At 47.0% G+C, this 13,406-nt stretch overlaps 1 long non-coding RNA gene across 3 annotated transcripts; it reads right to left on the bottom strand.

Moving 5' to 3' along the window:
* Positions 1-9,527: 9,527 nt before the first annotated feature.
* On the bottom strand, positions 9,528-13,190 carry LOC132323136 (uncharacterized). Of its 3 annotated transcripts, none has more exons than XR_009485265.1 (4): positions 12,732-13,190; positions 11,606-12,055; positions 11,267-11,329; positions 9,528-10,597 (listed from the first exon to the last, which is right to left on the bottom strand). It is a non-coding gene; the product is annotated as an uncharacterized LOC132323136 (long non-coding RNA). The 3 variants fall into 3 exon arrangements; XR_009485267.1 differs by having other exon boundaries at positions 12,873-13,190; XR_009485266.1 differs by having other exon boundaries at positions 12,968-13,190.
* Between the last annotated feature and the right edge of the window lie 216 nt (positions 13,191-13,406).

Genomic DNA, 13,406 nt, shown 5'->3' with positions numbered 1-13,406 from the left:
AGATCAGACTATGAGTTTACATGGATGCCAGTGCAGAGCAGAGGGTCAGACGGAGACCTTGCCTGGGGAGGGAGCACAGTGGGGCTGACAAGCCAGGGCTGGGAAGCCCCCGTTCCCACAGGGGTACCTCCAGTGGGGTGCCTGCAAGCTGTTTTAGCCTCCCCTGTAGGACTGTGTCTGTGCTGGCCTACTTCAGATGGACCAACACTTCTATACAGCCAGACCCATACACTTGTGCAAGCTCTTGCACTTGGGAAAGCTCCAGTCTGCTGAGTGTGCACACCCTGCACAGAACCATACGTGTGTGTGTGCACAGGTACAAACCCATACACGTGTGTGCTTTGTGTATCCAGCCACACGTGTGCACTTATGTGCACACCTCTGCTGCGAGTAAGTTAAAGGCAAAGTGGGACTTGGGAGTGAAGACATGCTGCCATTTGGGGTTTTACCTGCAGGGATGGTCAGATGCTAAGACCACTGCCTGGCCTATTTTCAGATGGAGGTGGAAAATGGATTTCTCAGATTATCACTTGGTTATTGTAACGTGCTCAGTGGGTGACAGAGCAAAGTTAGAACATGCCTGTCACAAAGTATGCTGTGTTTATTCAAAATTGGTATGGAAGGCATGCTAGAGGATGCCCAAAGCTGCTGAGAAGGTGTTGTGGTTAGTTCCAGTGTGTTAGTTCCACTCTTCACCTCTAAGAATACTTTCCCGCCTTCCCGAATCCTTTGAATTTCTTCTCTTCATAGCATGGAAATAGTGATTTAAGGCTGAGATAAAATGAGAGGGAGGAATTAGAGAGGAAGCAAGCACACAGAGAGGAAAAGGAGCTTGTGGTCAAAGTAGCAGACTCCCAGGAGTCATCTCTGTGACCCCCACATGCCAATGTCATGCCAGAGCCACTGCCATCCATGAGCAGGAGGCTCCTGACTGCATTTGCAGTGTTGCACAGTAAGATCAAAGCTCATGGCTGAGGGACCGGGCTTGGGATGTCCTTTGTCCCTACCAATGTGGCTTTAGTGTTGGCCAAGCCTGCGCTCCCATGCACAGGCTCAGCTCGACCCACACTGTCTGTTTGTCCCAGGGAGGGGACTTCTTTAATGATTGTCCCTCCAGTACATGGTGGCAAGTTCATGGCAGCACTGCTGGGAGTAAAGCCAAGCATTCCTGTTGCAGCATGCTACAGTGGGGCTGCCCATGAGTGGAGGAGCTGCCACCTTTCCTGGTAGAGTCCCAACCTCATCAGCTGGGTCAGCAACCTCCTCCTTGAGGGCACTGCTCCCAGTAGCCCCAGCCCCAATTCCTGCCACCCAGCTTTGCTCCTGCATTCCCAGGAGGGCTGAGAACAGCTGCTTCCCAGTCCGCAGTTTGACCTTCCTTCCCCGGTCCAGATTTGGATTTGAGGCTTGTGTCTGCCACCCAAGCCCTCCACGTGCCATGGCTGGGAGCCAGCTCCTTCTCGGAGTAGAAGGGAATTCCTAATGGCTGCCTCTTCTCCCAGCTCAGTGCATCCACACAGGAGGTGAGGATGCGGGCGGTGGGGGACAGATGTCCACGGTGCCTCTTGGGTTTGCAGCTGGCCTGGCCTCCTGCCAGCCTTTTATCCTGCCTCCCCAGTTGAGTCGTGTCTTTTGCTACAGCTGCCTCCCCCTTTTGGCAACATTTTTAGCCCTTTTTTGCCACTTCTATACCTCACAACCTCAAGAGAGAGGAATAACTGTGGGGTGCAGAGAATAAATAAGTGAACACCACCTAGTGAGATCAGGGGAGAGCAACTCTGTCTCTGAAATTGTTTACCAAACAGTGCTGAGTGTGGGGAGACAAATGGCATACCATGAGCAACAGCCATGGGCTAATTATAGTGGGTTAGGATAAACCACCAGGCCACTGGGCTGGCCATCCCAGCTAAACCTGCAAACATATAGGCTGAAAAGCAGAACTGTATATATATATATATATATATATATATTTAGTATGATGTGGAATGCAGTCACTAACTTCTGTCTGAAACCCCAGCTACCTTGGGGAACAGTGTTACAGAAAATACTGATACAAGCACCTTTGTGATGCTGGTAATCCTGGGGTTTTGCACTTGGCAATGAATATGGCATTGCACTCTTCTTAGGAATGAAGAGTGCTTATAGGACACACTCTCAAGGACTGGAGTTTTTTAATATTTTGGGTTAGGAGAGGGATGCACCTTATCTTTCCAATTTTGTAGGGTAGCTTTATTCATGAGCTTGTAACCACATCTGTACTTCGGTATCATTAAAACTTGCAATTTTGGGTAGTTGCCTAAAGCCCAAGCTACTGCAATCATGAGATTGCACGAAAATTTGCACTTTCAGCCTTTCAGAAGAGAATGTTTCTCCTGAATGTGAGCAAACAGAAAGGACCAACGACTTGGAGAAAGCTGCTCTGTCTGATAAAGAACTGAGGTCAGGCAGGGAACTGCTTCCCCAAGGAGGTTTGGGCTAGTATTCATAATGATATTTGCCAGTGTGGGTAAAGGCAATAACAAATTAAATCTCAGTACTCCACCACTAACAATTAGACCAGCTGCTCTGGCTCCCCTCCTCAGTGGTCTCAACCCAAAAGCATAGAGAAGTAGTGGATTCTTGTAAAGATTAATCTTTATTGGCTGCTACTGCTTTTAATAAAGGAGACCTTCAGGGTGCCTTCTTGCACTCACTGAGAGAGACTTGGGCTCTAAATCTCACCCTAAGAATGTCTCTTACTGTGCTTACTACGAAGGGAATTTGTAGGAGAGCCTCAACACATGCCCAAGGCCAATTTCTGCAGAGGAAAATCCAGACCAAAGGATGTGCATCTTAGAGCTGCTGATGTCACCCAGGTCTTTCAGCAACCCACAGGTCACATTTTTGTACACACAAGAACCAGAAGATAAAATAAGCACGGAGGAGCATGGGAGAGTGCAGAGGTCAAGCTCTGCCTTGTCTTCCCACCACCAGCAGGAGTTTCTCCTGGCTGGGAAGAGGAGCCAAGCCCAAGAGTGACGCTCCACAGCCAACACCCTTGAGGGCATAAAGGGGCTGATAAAAGGGACACGGTGTTCTCTTGCATCTCATCTTCAGAAGAGGGCAGGTCAGTCCACTCTGAAGAGGAGCCTGGCCACAGGCAACCACAGAATCACAGAATCATAGAATGGTTTGGGTTGGAAGGGACCTTAAATATCATCTAGTTCTGACCCTCCTGCCCTGGGCATGGATGCCACTCACTAGATTAAGTTGCTCAGAGCTCCATCCAGCCTGGCCTTGAACACTTCCAGGATGGGGCATCCACAATTTCTTTGGGCAACTTGTTCCAGTGCCTCACCACCCTCTGAGTAAAGAATTTTTTTCCTAACATGTAATCTAAACCTGCCCTCTTTCAGTTTCAAGCTATTGCTTCTTGTCCTATCACTACCTGCTCGTATAAAAGTCCATCTCCCTCCTTTTTACAAGTCCCTCATACTGGAAGGCTACAATGAGGTTTCCCCTAAGCCCTCTCTTCTCCAAGCAGAACATCCTCACCTCTGGCCACCTGTCTTCATAGGGGAGCAGCTCACACAGGGAAGTCTCATGGGAGGATAGAAATCTCATTGTGCCTTGGCAAATGATTGCCTGGGATTTGCAGAGATCTTTGGCAGGAGAAAAGACTTTTGAGAAGGCAGAAATTTTCTGCTTGCCTTTGCTGTCCAGGGAAGATCTGCTAGGCAGTGTGTCTGCATTGCTCCTGGTTAGGAAACCTGGCCTCTGAAAGGCTGCATATGTCAGTGTCAATATAGCCATCAGGATGTGATCCCGCTCCCAAACAACCTTGGCACTATGATGGTCTTTTATTACTGTTGGTTCAGTTGAGTTTCCCCTAACAGACTGGGAACAAGCTGTTCTGTCTGGATCTAGGGACTGCCTTGTTCTTGCTGATGGTTAAAATCCTCTCCTCCAAAATCCCCTGTCAGTCATGAGCCACAACATGCTTCAAAGAAGTGATCTTGTTTGGGAACGTTTACTGCTTGTTTGCAAGGGGCCAAAGAAACTTGTTCACATTGATTCCAGCTTATTATTGAAGAGTGTTTGGGGATACCTCATTCCTCCCCAACCCACTGCTTGCCTCCTCTGCATTAGCTGCATCTGATGCAGGAGGCCACAAAGGGCTGGCAGTGGAGCACTGCCATCTACATATGGTTGCCTGTCAGTACCCAGTTTCCAACACACTTGCTGCAAGCATATGTCTCATTTATCTTAGCATTTCCGCCATCCACCTTGCCAGAGGGCTGGAGCACCCAGCAGAAAGAAGGACGACAGTCAATTAAAGCTGCATCACAACAGACTTGGCAGCGGGAGGAATGGGAGTAGCAGAGGGGTGTTGGCTGGTGCAACACCGTGATGGAAATAACTGGCACCCGCCTCAGGCGAGTTTATGCTGCTCCCAGGGTGACAGCCTCTGCCTTGGAAAGGGTGTGGTTGATGTCTCACACCGACTCATTGCTTTAACAGAACTATAGGTACTGTCCAAAATTCTTCCACTGAAACTCTTTCAAGGTTCCAATACCTAACGGGAAACTTCCCTGAGAAATCTGTGAGATTCAGACCCTGCCGTGCATCTGGAGTCTGACCCAGCCAAGCCTGTACCGAGCTGCACCTGGATTTCAGTTTCAGGTGGACGACGGATGAGCTTGTGCTTTAGGCCATCTAGCCCTTCTACACAGATCTTTTCACCTCTGCTTGTAAATGCTCCACGGGATGTAAATTCACGCCTCTGAATAGCCTTTAGCAAAGGCTCAGCCGGTCTGTGCTGCCCTCTCATGGGCACACATAGGCAAGGTTACGTTTTAGTCTGGTTTTTTTTTTTTTTTTTTTTTCAGTTCAAGATGCTTTTTAACCTGCTACCCTAACGCCGTTTTTCCACACGTGATTTCTGAAAAGCCAGGAAGGCTTAGGAAAAACTACTAAGAGGTCTGTGGAAGCTAACTAGGATAAGTTAGTTCAGCTTCTACCTTTCTAAAGGGCTTTGTTCTTCATTTACAAAGATTTAATCATTTAACGGGGCAAAACATAGGGAGCTGTCACTAAGCTTCTCCCATATGTGCTCCTATCTGCCAAGGCAAACATATATTTTCATCATGGCATCACACCATGGTCAAGGAGTCTCTCAAGATGGCTCTCTTACGCTACCAGGGATTCAGACCACAGGGCCAAAAGCTGGGCTCTCCAATGGGCAGTGCTTGCTTTCAATGCTGTGGGGCTTCAGCAAACTGGCAGTGCTGTCCTTCGCTGAATCTCCTTGCAAGGAGGCAGGATACTGTGCTAGACCCAAGGGTATACTTATATATATATTGTATAAACAATAGTGGGATTGAGCTGGCATTGATCTACTCTCCAGAGGAACTGTCATGTTCATGATGTTTATGTAAATTTGAGACACTGTTAAAAACCTTTGAGTCTCTGACCATTTGCCTGCATGCAATACAGCCTTCCCCCTAATGTCTACTCACCTGTCTAAACTCCAAAAGTTCCTCAAGGTGGGAACTGATTTTGTTCAAAGGCTGGTATGACCTGTTTTTTCCATTAACAAACAACTGCAGTATTACACATCCTTTATTCACCCATTTCCTGTTTTATGCTAGAAGTTAAGCTGAGGAACAGGAAGGAGGAAGGACAGAGGTCACCTCTTTTCCTTACCAACTCCCTAACCCTAACATGGATCCTGCCTCCCAGTTAATAAGTTTTTAGGTTGGAGCACATGATTCTAAATAAGGTATTTGCCTTAAAGACTTTTAAGTTTATAGTGAAGTTTCCATGGCAAGTGTAAACTGAGAGTTGCACTCCCTTAGCTACAATGCTTCCCTTTTACATTTGAGAACTGCACTAGATAGCTGTGCACCTTCATAACTCTGGCTCTGTGCAGCTGTATGTTCCTCCACCTCTTGCCTCTTTAATGACAATGAAAAAGATGCTCATTTTGGTCTTAAAGTAACAATGTCACAAAGAAAATGAGTCCATGTCATTGTTTGTTTCTTTCCTGGTATTATTTCAGTGCAGTTTATGACATGACACCAGCAGTTTCTCCTCTTTTCTGTCCTGGAAGATAGTTTATTCCAGACCCCTGGATGAATAAGCCACAGAGATGTCCTTCCTAGTGCTTGAGAACAATAGGGTCTGTGACAAAGGAGGGTGAGCTATTCCCATCTGTGAGAGGAGTTGCATGGGGAATAGAGATAATAGCCTTGAGGAACAAGAGCCACTCCATTCAGTCATACCAGGACTTTCTAAAACAGACCAACTACTGGGGTGTCCACAGTCAGTTTCTACTGTTGAATTATATATATAGAAATCACTTGCATCTGCTTTGCCTAAATTCATCTGTTCTGCAGTGACATTCCAGCCCACCGCCTTTCTTCAGGAGATGATGAATGACTACTAATCCAACCCATGTCTCTTCAACAACTCAGAGTTCTTCTTTTCATTATTGTATGTCAAACTGTGGCCATGAGCTTTTGGTGATGCTGCTACATCAGTATTGTCCGTAAGGACAGTCCCCAAAATAGGAATGCAGCCATGGATAATAATTCCTGACCTTAAGAAATGTTTCTTCATTTTCTCCTGCACTTCAACTGGATGAAAGAATGGTCAAGAGAAGTTTTCTCTGGAATACAACCTGGAGATGTCAGACAGGGTTTGATCAATTTGCCTCAGTATGTTCCCTTTCCAAGCACTTCCACATTCTCGTCTTCAGCTGGAGCTCTCTTTAGCTAAGCTCTTTGTTGGACTTTACCCAGAGGTTATTTCCTTCCATTTCAGACATGAAAGCAGTTGCTACTGCCTACTATGAGTTTCACAAGATTGTGAAACTTTGAAATCAATGGCATTTAAGTAGCCTAAAGTTGGTGTTATATAGCAGTGATTCATATCCAGTGAGTCACAATGAAATGTCTCATGCTGCAAGCAGCTGCCCATTGAAGGGAGATCTTGCCTAGGCCCTCCGCCTAAGAACCAGAGCAGAGGCTGTGTGAACTTTTCAAAGGATTTTTAATCAGCTGTTACAACCTTTTTTTCCCCATTGGTTAGAAGCAGTACACGGGCAACTTCAGTATTGCTTGGGGCAGCTGAGTCTTTTCAAGTTCCACATAGAGATGGCAGAAAAAAGAAACTGATGTTTTGGTCTAAGAAACCGATTTTACAGGGACTACACCTTCCTCCTGATTGGCTTCTCTATGTCCTGTCTTCGGAGGAGCACAAGGTTCACAACAGTCTGGGCACCATAAGACCATGCCATTTGGCAGATTAACTGGGTGTTGCACCTCTGTGCCTGTCCATGGATGAACAAAAAAATCTCTTCCTTGAAAATAATGCGTTTTCTCAGTACTCAGGTCATACTGCAGAGGAATCATCCTTGGGAACTACAAACTACCTCCAACTTCCACATCTTCCACTTTGTGACTTATCCATTGGAAGTACACAGAGATACACAGGTGTGGTAAAAAACCCCAAACCACCCTTTCTTAAAGAATGCACTTCAGTGCACAGCCATTTCCCTTGTGGAGAGGAGAAAGAACAAACAGCAGATGTTAGTCACGTTGCTTAGCACTCTGGAGGGCATTCAAATGTGCTGTGACTAGTGTGCTGTAAGGACTTATATGGAAGAGTTTCGGTTACACACGAGGAACTGCTAATTTCTTCTGAGCACTCAAGGCAAGAAATTTAATGACAGTTTAATGTCATGTTGATAAATGTCCACTTACAAAGAAGAAATAAGGATCCAATGCTTTTGGAAAGAAATTGTGGAAAAGGGACAGTCACTCTGGAATTAAGGCTACAGTAGAAGTTTCCATTTAAAATCTAACTTTTCTTCTTTTCTTCACCACAGAAAAGCCTTCTTATACACAAACAGCAGTGCCTTAATGTGAAGTAGATTTTTTTCTAGACCTAGAGTGTATTTCTCAGAATAATTTTGAAAAGCAGATCAAAAAATACAGCTGCGTGACACTACCTTAAACACTGTAATCTGCAAACATTCTCGAGGATGCTTTTTTGTTTTCATAAAATTAAGTTTGATCATCTGAGAAGCTTGAGGTAAAGGAAGTGACATTTCTCCTTAGCTCATGGTAAGCACCCCAAGATTTCTGATCTAAGTCCTTGCTCAGAGATGATATACCTACTCCTGTGCACCCCCCCCCCCCCCCAACTCTGAGTGCTGAAGGATTTTCCTTGGCCCATTGCCTTCCCCAGCCTCATGCCACCTACACATGCCAACTCCAGTCCCACAGAGCTTGTCCTGGGTACAGCCTCATTCATCTCTAGACAACTGCTTCTCAAAGGAGAAGGACCTCCCCTTAATAGAAAGAAAAGAACAGAAAACACTCTGTCTCTTTTCTGAGAAATAGACAAGACAGATGCTCACTCTTATGTGTACTGTGGGGGGGCGGGGCAGAACTCCTGCTGCCACACAGCAACTTTGTTAGCATGAGAGGAGGTGGCCAGGCCACCAAAGGAAAATTGTGGCCCTGAGATTACTGAGGAACACTGGGTACGGCCTCTCTTGCAAAACTTCTGTCACCTGTAAGAAGACTGCTTTCCAGCTCAGTTCAACCTACCTGAGGGAGGAATTAAGGCTCTTCCCTTGCATAACTCCCTTAATGCTGATATCAAGTTGAAGGCATATACTTATAGTCTGAGAACATATTACAGGTCAAAAGCTCTTTGTAAGCAAAAGACAACAAACTGCAATACCCAAATGACAGGCAGGAAATACACAGTGAAGGCTGTACCCCAAGGCAGCCTAATCCTGCTCTACAACAAAATTCAAAGACATGTCAGCTTCTCCATCTCCTGGGACAATGTGCTGACAAGTGACCATAGAGATGAGAAAGCTTCAAACACTATCTTCATCTTCCATACACTTCCTGTTCCACAGAGATACATTAGGGCAGGGCATTGTTTTTCAGCCTGATACATTTTTGGTCAAGAGTTTGTAAGTAGATCAATCTCAGATTCTCAGTGTCAGATTTTTCCAGTTGCTGGAGATAAGTAGGGATTTCAAAAGCATCTCACTGCTGCAGTGGGACCTGGATGCCTAAGCCTACATTAAAACTCTTATAAAACCAGCGAAGATTTAATCTGAATCTTGAGCCATCTTTAGGCCCACAATAACCTTGAAAAAGTCCCTTCCCTATGAATGACAGGGGTGCTTACCTGTTTTCAATCTTGAAACACATGAGTTAACTGATCCTTTTTGAGAAACTCAGATAGAAAGGAAACTCATCTCACACATGGAATTTGTATGCCAAATACTTCCCCTCTGTTATTCCCAGACTTTTGGCACCCAAGCTGTGTTGTGTAGAATCACACAACCCAATCATCATACATTATTTTTTTTTTAAATAGATAGATGCAAGTTTTTATGGTGCTCTCTTCATAGCCATAGAAACAGTCATTTGGGAATACACCACCATTCATCAGGAAATCAGAGCACTTGCCTAAAAAGAGAAAAGCTGTAGTGACATAAAAACCCTTTCTGGCATCTATTGCATATAAGACAATTTATTAAGCCAATGTAACAGTATGCTCTGTTGCACATTTTCAATAATTGTCAGGCAAGAGACAAGAAAAGGAAAGAAAAATGTTTTTTTTTACAGTGTAGAAGCAGACACTTGGATAGTATGAAAATTAGGATTGTAAGTGTTTCAAAAATCAAACACAGTTCAAATAACGTGCTTGCGAAATCTATCGACTCTTAATTCTCTGGGCTACCAGTGCTTGGTTTTAGTTTGTTTGCTTTTATTCACCTCCCACATTCCTGAGTGACAATGTCTCCTGAAAGCATAAAGGGTGTGTGCAACTGTTGCTTTACTGTTCTGGTTATACACTGTACTTACAATGATACAGGCAGGGCCACCCCAAAAAGCAGAGTGATCAGTATCCAGCAGGGGTGATTAAAGGTGAGACAGCTGTATCCACTGTGTGGAAGAGGGAGAGAGACAACTTCTTGCATTAGAGAAGCTCTGGGGGCAGTGGGAAAGCCCAGACACAAACTATCAAAGTACAAGATTGGTGCTGCTGCACAACTGGACACAGTAAGCTATCCATACAGCATGAGAAAAGAAGGCTGTGGGTTGTCCAGGGCTGCTTTTTAACTCTGCTTGCTTTTGTCCTTGCCTTTTCTGAGCTGAGAGGTTTCTCTGCACAGACAGGCAGAGTGTGGATTGGCCTAAATATGAGATTTATGCATTTATATGCCTAGAAGTTCAGCAGATCTGCCTCTTCCAGACGTGCCATATGTGCATGCAGATCCATGCACACTTAGATCTCAGTCTGTGATTCCAAACCAAAACTTAGTTGCAGGATTTAAACCCAAGGGGAAGTACAAGCATACAAAACAGAGAAACCAGGCAAGAGACAGACAAGCAGATCTTTTCCAAGTTATTGCTAATGACTACATGGTGCTGTGAAGGCATGGTGTGGCAATACCACAACAGCAAGGTCAGTGGGGGCCAAAAGGAGTGCACAAGCCCTCTTCTAGAAACACCTACACATCTTCGTTCTATTCCGATAGTTTGTCCGGTTCTGCTTGCCTGGCATTTATCATAGACTGCACCTAGGCAAAAGGAAAAGGAAAAGAGTCATTTGGGACCTTATTTGCTTTCACACTGATGCCCAGAATTGACCTTGCCATTCCTCTGGAGGTTTTGTGCTTAGTGCACCATGAACCCAGCAGCAAACCTCAAAGATGGTGCCTCTCTTGACTGACTAGGGGGTAATGAAGGCACTCTTTTCCTCCATCTGCTTTCTTTCTTCTAACCTCCTCCTCCTCCCAAGAAGCAATCCACACTTCTAACTCACTCTCAAACTACTGTCTCACTTCACTGACTTCGAATTACCTGTGTTTTAATACCCTTCAGGATCAGCAGAGACAGCTCTCTTGAATAGGGAGGTGTGGGCAGAAAAAGTGCTCTCTCCCAGTTTGGGATAGAGGCAGCTAGAGAAGGGTAACAGAGATCTCTGTCATTAAGCTTTTAAGCTTCCCTTACTTCTCAGGTAACTCCAGGGCACATTCACCCCATTCTTCCCCCACCCTCCCATACCTTTCCTTCCTCTCAGAGCACACATGATCCCTTGCACCCCAGGCACTCTGCTGCTGCCTGTGCTTTTCTTCCTCCCAGGACAGCAAACACACAGTCAGGGAAGCAGTCCTGGGCTGACCATGACTCTGGTGCGCTCAGCAAAGCTGACCCTGTCCCCACAGAGCCCCAACAAGGCACCCTACCTCCAGCAATATGAACTCCAAGGGGTCATCAGGCTTATGGATCAGCAGTTTTTCTGTGATATCCTGAGACAGAGAAAAACAGGAGGAAAGAATTATTGATCCTTGGATAGATGGGTGCCTGCACTTTCTGTTCCAATGCCATCTGCATTTTAAAAAGCAAGAATCTCTTCAGACTCCAAAGATGATCTAGGGTCCTTTTCTACTACTTTTTCTTAAGTCTATACTTAAGACAGCACAGGACAAGGAGGGGTCTGGGGAAGGGATGATTTGGTTCAAGCTAACTTTAAGCCAAGCTCCTCACGTAAGCCTCTGGAAGGAGATGAGAAATATGTATTTCACCTGAAATATCTGTAGAATTTTATGTTCCTCCACATAATTCATGGCAACTTGATAGGGGTCTCCAAAATCCTCTGGATTCTCCAATGATTCAAATGTAATCTCTGCTGCTGACAACACAGCCTCAACGGTGTTACTGGATCCATCCTGTGTGGATTCAGAGGTGTGCATTTTGACTTTGAAACCTGGAAGTTCACTCACAGGTGATCTGATCTCAGGTGAGCTTTCCCTGGATGCAGACTATACAATGAGGAGGAAATGGTGCTCAGAACGTGGTGGCTTCTTGGCAGCCAGCTGGTCTGCAGATACTGACAATTCCACTACAGATGGCTGGGCTGCAGATGCTGATGCTTCCACGCCAGGTAAGTCATCCAGTGATGGTGGGGATTCAACTACACGTGTGTGGTCCTCAGATTCCTCCACTTCAGATTCTGAATGGTGAGTGAACCCTTGCTACAATATTTAGCAGATAAAGAACAAGAGTATTTTAAACATCTACATCCACAGACGAGAGACAGCATATTACTCCATCTTCTGCAAATATGCTGCAGGCACACTTATAGCATGCACTAACAGGGTTTATTTCTGTGACTGGTCCCACCTGCATCATTCTACATGATCACAGGAACTCTACTTAAGCTCTGGCCCAAGCCTTCAGAACTGAACTATGCAGCAGCTGTATCTGTGCCGGATCCTCACTGACTAGTATTCCTAGGGTGACTCTGACTGTATATTTTAGGTAGCTTTGTGTCTATGGAAGTCCCTGCGATGGATCCCAGACCCGACCCATGACTTTTCCTTGCCTATGACTGTTGGTGACCCCTCTTATGTGCACACTGCCTGCACTGTGGTTGCCCTCAGCTCCTGCCTCATTCCCTGCTTGGTGCAGCTCCAGGTTTGCTCCCTGACAGGAGCAGCTGAAATTTGTGCAGGCTTTGCCCATCTACCCCTGGAGCAGCTGGCCGTGGACTGTGCTGTGTCCATGCCCCACACTCCCATTCCTAGACCCGTGACTGAGTGCTGGCAGTCTTGCTCTGGTTCTTTCTCCCATCCCGAGTCCCGGTTTCTGCAATGTAGCCTGAAGCGGGGTGCTGGGTGAGGACCGAGGGGGATCAGGAGCTGCGCTCACCCTCCTGGAGGCGGGAGGGAGGGCGCTGTTCCTGTTGACAACGGGGTTCGCTTCGTGCAGAAGGGAGGCGGTGGGAGGCCGGGCCGGGCAGTTCAGCCCGGGAAGCGGAGAGAGCGGTTCGCGGCCGGGGCTCGCCCTCACCTGCCCCTGGCTCTGCAGGGAAGGGTAGAGGGCGAGGCGGGGCGGTGCAGCCAGGGGAGCGGGGGGAGCAGTTCCCGGCCGGGGCTCGCCCTCACCTGCCCCCGGCTCTGCAGGGAAGGGCAGGGGGCGCTTCGCCCCCCGCCTGCGCCGGCTCTTTCTGCCGCTCGCCGCAGCCGGGGGAGAGGGTGGTGGGCGCGGGAAGCCGCGGCGGTTGCCGGGGTAACCGCTGTCACGTGCCTCGGCGTGCGGGGCGGCCGGCGTCACGCGGGCGCTGAGTGCCGCGCGGCCATCTTGGGTGAGGGCGGAGTTCCAGGGCCGGGGGGCGGCAATCCCGGATCCACGAGTCCAGCCGGTGACCGAGTGCCACCATGGCAGCTGGACCGTGGCCGGAAGTGCTGTGTCCAGTCTTTGCTTAATCATTTCCAGGGACGGTGGCTTCACTAACTCCCTCGGCAGCCCATTCCAGTGTCTAATAATGTTTTCTGTGAAGAAATTTTTCCTGATGTCCAACCTAAACCTCCCCTGGCACAGCTT

This window comes from Haemorhous mexicanus, chromosome 2 (genome assembly GCF_027477595.1).
Source record: "Haemorhous mexicanus isolate bHaeMex1 chromosome 2, bHaeMex1.pri, whole genome shotgun sequence".
NCBI lineage: Eukaryota > Metazoa > Chordata > Aves > Passeriformes > Fringillidae > Haemorhous > Haemorhous mexicanus.
This window is presented reverse-complemented; position numbering and strand designations above follow the sequence as displayed.